Raw genomic sequence first — 6,000 nt, forward strand, 5'->3', positions numbered from 1 at the left:
AATAAATCTTCCAGACAGGAGATTCCCTTTTTCTCCCATGCCTTTAAGCTGGAGTCCAGCTTGCAAAATCTTAGACCAATTGCCCTCGTCTTGCCTCATTATCCTCCAGGCTCTCACCGTATTTAAAATAATTGGGCTCTTACACTGCTGGGTCACGGATTTCATCTTATCCATAAATACTAAATTAATTAAATAACATCTTGACTGTGAAGCTTCAATATCAAACCAAATCGACTCCAAATTTCCCCATACCCAGTCACCAACATATGTTAACAGGGCGCTTATTTGGTATTTCTTCAAATCCAGAAGATCCACCCCTCCCTCACCCTGCGAAAGCTGCAATTTAGTAAAGTTAATTAGAGGACCCTAGCCAACCATTGAGCCTCCGTAACACTTGTCTAGGTAACAACAATGGGAGCATTCTCATAGGATACAGCAGGCAGGGAAGAACATTAATTTTAATCAGGGCGATTCGGCCCAACTATGATAACGGTAATCCATCCCACCACTGCAAATCCTGTTTTATTCTCTCTAAAGGGGAGGGGGAGCAGCCTGAAGTCGTGGTCCATATTGGCACCAATGACATAGGTAGGAGGAGTGCTGAGGATGTTAGACAGGCTTTTAGGGAGCTAGGTTGGAAGCTCAGAGTTAGAACGAACAGAGTTGTTGTCTCTGGTTTGTTACACGTGCCACGTGATAGAGAGTCCAGTTAAATGCGTGGCTACAGGGATGGTGCAGGAGGGAGGGATTTCGGTACTTGGATAACTGGGGTTCTTTCTGGGGAAGGTGGGACCTCTATAAACAGGATGGTCTGCACCTGAACCTGAGGGGCACCAATATCCTTGGGGGGAGGTTTGCTAGTGCTCTTGGGGGGGGTTTAAACTAACTCTGCAGGGGCATGGGAACCCAGACTGTAGCTTTAGGGTGCAGGACCTGGAGTGTAGGGAGGTTAGGATTATGGCATCAATCTTGAAGGAGGGTGCCTGTAAACAGAAGAGTGGCTTGAAGTGTGTATACTTTAATGCCAGAAGTATACGAAATAAGGTAGGTGAACTCGCAGCGTGGGTTGGTACCTGGGACTTCGATGTTGTGGCTATTACGGAGACGTGGCTAGATCAGGGACAGGATTGGCTGTTGCAGGTTCCAGGGTTGAAATGTTTTAGTAGGGTCAGAGGTGGGGGTAAAAGAGGGGGGGGTGTGGCTTTGCTTGTCAAAGATAGTATTACAGCGGTGGAAAGGAAGATGGACGAAGATTTGCCATCTGAGGTAGTTTGGGTTGAGGTTAGGAATAGGAGAGGTGAGGTCACCCTGTTAGGAGTCTTTTACAGGCCTCCTAATAGTCCTAGAATCGTTGAAGAAAGGATTGCGAAGATGATTCAGGAGAAGAGTGACAGTAATAGGGTGATTGTTATGGGAGACTTTAACTTTCCTGATATTGATTGGGAAAGCTATAGCTCAAGTTCGTTCGATGGGTCAGTGTTTGTGCAATGTGTGCAGGAGAGTTTCCTGACACAATATGTAGATAAGCCAACAAGACGTGAGGCCATACTGGATTTGGTTCTGGGTAACGAACTAGGCCAGGTATTAGAACTAGAGGTAGGTGAGCACTTTGGGGACAGTGACCACAATTCGGTGATGGAGAGGGATAAGTGTGTACTACAGGGCAAGAGTTATAGCTGGGGGCAGGGAAATTATGATGCGTTGAGGCATGATTTAGGATGTGTGGATTGGAAAAGTAGATTCCAAGGCAAGAGCGTAATTGATATGTGGAACTTGTTCAAGGAGCAACTATTGAGTGTCCTTGATAAGTACGTACCTATCAGGCAGGGAGGAAAGGGTCGTGTGAGGGAGCCGTGGTTTAATAAGGAGTTGGAATCCCTTGTTAAATGGAAGAGGGCGGCCTTTGTAAAGATGAGGCGTGAAGGTTCAATAGGGGTGATTGAGAGTTATAAGGTAGCCCGGAAGGACCTGAAGAGAGAGCTAAGAGCAGCAAGGAGGGGACATGAAAGGTCCTTAGTGGGTAGGATTAGGGAAAACCCTAAGGCTTTCTATAGGTATGTTAGGAATAAAAGAATGACTAGGGAAGGAATAGGTCCAATCAAGGATAGTAATGGGAAGTTGCGTGTGGAGGCTGAAGAGATTGGGGAGGCACTGAATGAATACTTTTCGTCAGTATTCACTCAGGAACAGGACATTGTTGTCGATATGAATACTGAGGCACGAATAAGTAGAATGGATGGCTTTGAGATATGTAGAGAAGAGGTGTTGGAAATTCTGGCAAGGGTGAAAATAGATAAGTCCCCTGGGCCTGATGGCATTTATCCTAGGATTCTCTGGGAAGCAAGGGAGGAGATTGCAGAGCCATTGGCCTTGATTTTTGAGTCCTCTTTGTCGACAGGAGTAGTGCCAGAGGACTGCAGGCTAGCAAACGTGGTTCCCTTGTTCAAGAAGGGGAGTAGGAATAATCCTAGTAACTATAGGCCAGTGAGTCTCACTTCTGTTGTGGGCAAAGTCTTAGAGAGAATTGTAAGGGATAGGATTTATGCACATCTGGATAAGAATAATGTGATCAAGGATAGTCAGCATGGTTTTGTGAAGGGCAGGTCGTGCCTCACAAACCTTATTGAATTCTTTGAGAAGGTGACTAAGGAGGTAGATGAGGGGAAAGCGGTAGATGTGGTATATATGGATTTTAGTAAGGTGTTTGATAAGGTCCCCCATGGTAGGCTACTGCAGAAAATACAGAGATATGGCATTGAGGGTGAGTTGGAGGTTTGGATTAGGAATTGGCTCTCTGGAAGAAGACAGAGGGTAGGAGTTGATGGCAAAGGTTCATCTTGGAGTGCCGTCACTAGCGGTGTTCCGCAAGGATCTGTTTTGGGACCATTGCTGTTTGTCATTTTTATAAATGACCTGGAGGAAGGGTTAGAAGGTTGGGTGAGCAAGTTTGCGGATGATACGAAAGTCGGAGGAGTTGTAGACAGTGAGGAAGGATATGGCAGGTTACAGCGGGATATAGAGAAGCTGCAGAGCTGGGCAGAAAGGTGGCAAATGGAGTTCAATGTAGCTAAGTGTGAAGTGATTCACTTTGGTAAGAGAAATAAAAAGATGGATTACTGGGCTAATGGTAGACTACTTGGTAGTGTGGAAGAGCAGAGGGATCTTGGTGTCCATGTACACAGATCTCTGAAAGTTGCCACCCAGGTAAATAGTGCAGTGAAGAAGGCATATGGCGTACTGGCTTTTATTGGTAGAGGAATTGAGTTCCGGAGTCCTGAGGTCATGCTGCAGTTGTATAAGACTCTGGTGCGGCCGCATCTGGAATATTGTGTGCAGTTTTGGTCGCCATACTATAGGAAGGATGTGGAGGCACTGGAACGGGTGCAGAGGAAGTTTACCAGGATGTTGCCTGGTATGGTAGAAAGATCCTATGAGGAAAGGCTGAGGCACTTGGGGTTGTTTTCATTGGAGAAAAGAAGGTTTAGGGGTGATTTGATAGAGGTGTACAAGATGATTAGGAGGTTAGATAGGGTTGACAGTGAGAACCTTTTTCCACGTATGGAGTCAGCTATTACAAGGGGGCATAGCTTTAAATTAAGAGGGGGTAGATATAGGACTGATGTTAGGGGTAGGTTCTTCACTCAGCGAGTCGTAAGTTCATGGAATGCCCTGCCAGTAGCAGTAGTGGACTCTCCCTCTTTATGGGTATTTAAGCGGGCATTGGATAGGTATATGGAGGATAGTGGGTTAGTGTAGGTTAGGTGGGCTTTGATCGGCGCAACATCGAGGGCCGAAGGGCCTGTACTGCGCTGTATTCTTCTATCTATCTATCTATCTATCTATCTATCTATCTATCTAGTAGTTGTACATAGTTAGCTTTATACAGCAGGTGGAAGGAAGGGGGTAATAGAAATTCCCAAATACAAAAAACCTTATGGTGAACATCTAAACATGAACTGCATTCCATCCTTCAGATTATGCACCTCCACTAATCCCCTACCAGCATGCCTTCCAATTTTGTAAAATTGATCCTGTTACCCGAGAAACCACTATATGAATTAATTGTTTGAATCAGTCGAGGAGCAGACTTCTTCAGATTGGCCAAAAATAAAAAGACGTTGTCAGCGTATAGGGTGATCTTATGCTCCCCCATTCCAACCTTTGGCACTACTACTTTAGGCTCCCTCTTGATAGTTTCGGCTAATGGCTCAATTGCCAAGGTAAATAACAGCGGTGATAAAGGACACATCTGTCGATGACCTCTTGCAATATTAAAGTTGTCTGACTTAGTACTGTTAGTAATGACTGCTGCCTTAGGATCATTATACAATACTGCTACCCATATGGCAAAGGATCCCCCCAAACTAAAGCGCTCCAGGACCTCAAATAGATTCGGCCATTCTATCCAATCAAGTGCCTTTTCTGTGTCTAGGGAGACCTCCAAACCCAGAATCAATCTTTGTTGACATACCTGCACTGTGTTCAGTACTCTCCTGAAATTGTTGGAGGAGTTATGGCCCTTAACAAAACCCGTCTGGTCTTCTTTTATAATATGGGGCAGGTCCTTCTCCACATCAGAGTCGGCATCTTGGATAGAATTTTAAAATCTACATTCATCAGTGAAATTAGGCTATTTGAAGCACATTCTTCGGGGTCTTTCCCTTTCTTTAAAATGGGGGAGATATTAGTCTCCATAAGAGAGGGTGGCAGGCACTCCTGCGTATAAGAATTGTTATACATCCCCATAAGTGGCTTCACTAACATGTTTATGAATTCCTTATAGAATTCAGTTGGGAATCCATCTGGCCCTAGTGCTTTGCCACTCTGGAGATGCCTTATTACTTCCTGTGCCTGTTTAGGCACATTCAAAAAGGAAGCCTGTTCCGTGTTTATATTGGGAGGTCCAGATTTTAAAAAAAGCACTGCATTTCCATTGTACCGTGTTCGCCCCCCCCCCCCCCCCTCTCCGACTGATGTAGCTCTGCAAAATATTCCTTAAAACTAACATTGATCTTCTCCAATTCATGGGTAATCATACCGGCCTTCTCCCTAACAGACATGATAAATTGGGAAACTTTTTTCCCTCCTAGTCAAATAAGCCAGATATCTACCTGGCTTATCTCTAAATTCAAACAGTCTTTGTTTGGCAAAGACCTTTTTTTTTAGCGACTTGTGTGTGCAATGAGTTGACAGCAGCCCGAAGAGCTGTGACCTGCTGCAGCTTAACCAATGACAGCCGATCATAATATGTTTTCTCAGTTCCCTTCAGCCAGGCCTCCAGCATCCATTGCTGCTCCTCCCTCTGCCACCCTCTAGTCATCGAATATGAAATGATCAGGCCTCGTAAATATGCCTTAGTGGCCTCTCAAAGTAATACCAGATTACTAGCCGTATCTGAGTTGATATCCCAATGTGCTATCCCCTAACAAAAATGGATCCAAGCGCCAGTGACGTGCATCCATTCCACTACCCTTGATTTTAACATCTAACCATACCGGCACATGATCTGTAACAGCTATATTCCCAATTTTGCACGCCAATGTTCTGTCCAAACCGTCAGCTGGCATAAAAACATGTCAATTCGCATATGACACTTGTGTGGATTGGAATAGAACGTGAAGTCTCTCCCATTAGGGTGGAGGTACCTCCGCACATCCACTAGTCCCAACTCTTCACACATGTCCACCAAATGTTTTGACTGTGTGGGTATACCTGCCAGGCCTTTTGGCACACTGTCAACCTCTGGATATATTAAGCGTTTAAAATCCCCTCCTATAATCGTACGGCATACCCCAAGATTCATTAATTTAGTCACTGCATCAATTAGAAATTTAAGAGGGTGCACCAGGGGACAATATTACATTCAAGACGCCATACCCTTCTCCATGTATTAGGGCTTTAAGAATGATAAACCATCCATGTTCATCCTTAATCTGCTCCGTTACCTGGGATGGGAGGTTCCTTCTTGCCAGTATAGCCACTCGTCTACTCTTAGAGTTG

This window comes from Chiloscyllium punctatum, chromosome 2 (genome assembly GCF_047496795.1).
Source record: "Chiloscyllium punctatum isolate Juve2018m chromosome 2, sChiPun1.3, whole genome shotgun sequence".
In the NCBI taxonomy this organism is placed as follows: Eukaryota; Metazoa; Chordata; class Chondrichthyes; order Orectolobiformes; family Hemiscylliidae; genus Chiloscyllium; species Chiloscyllium punctatum.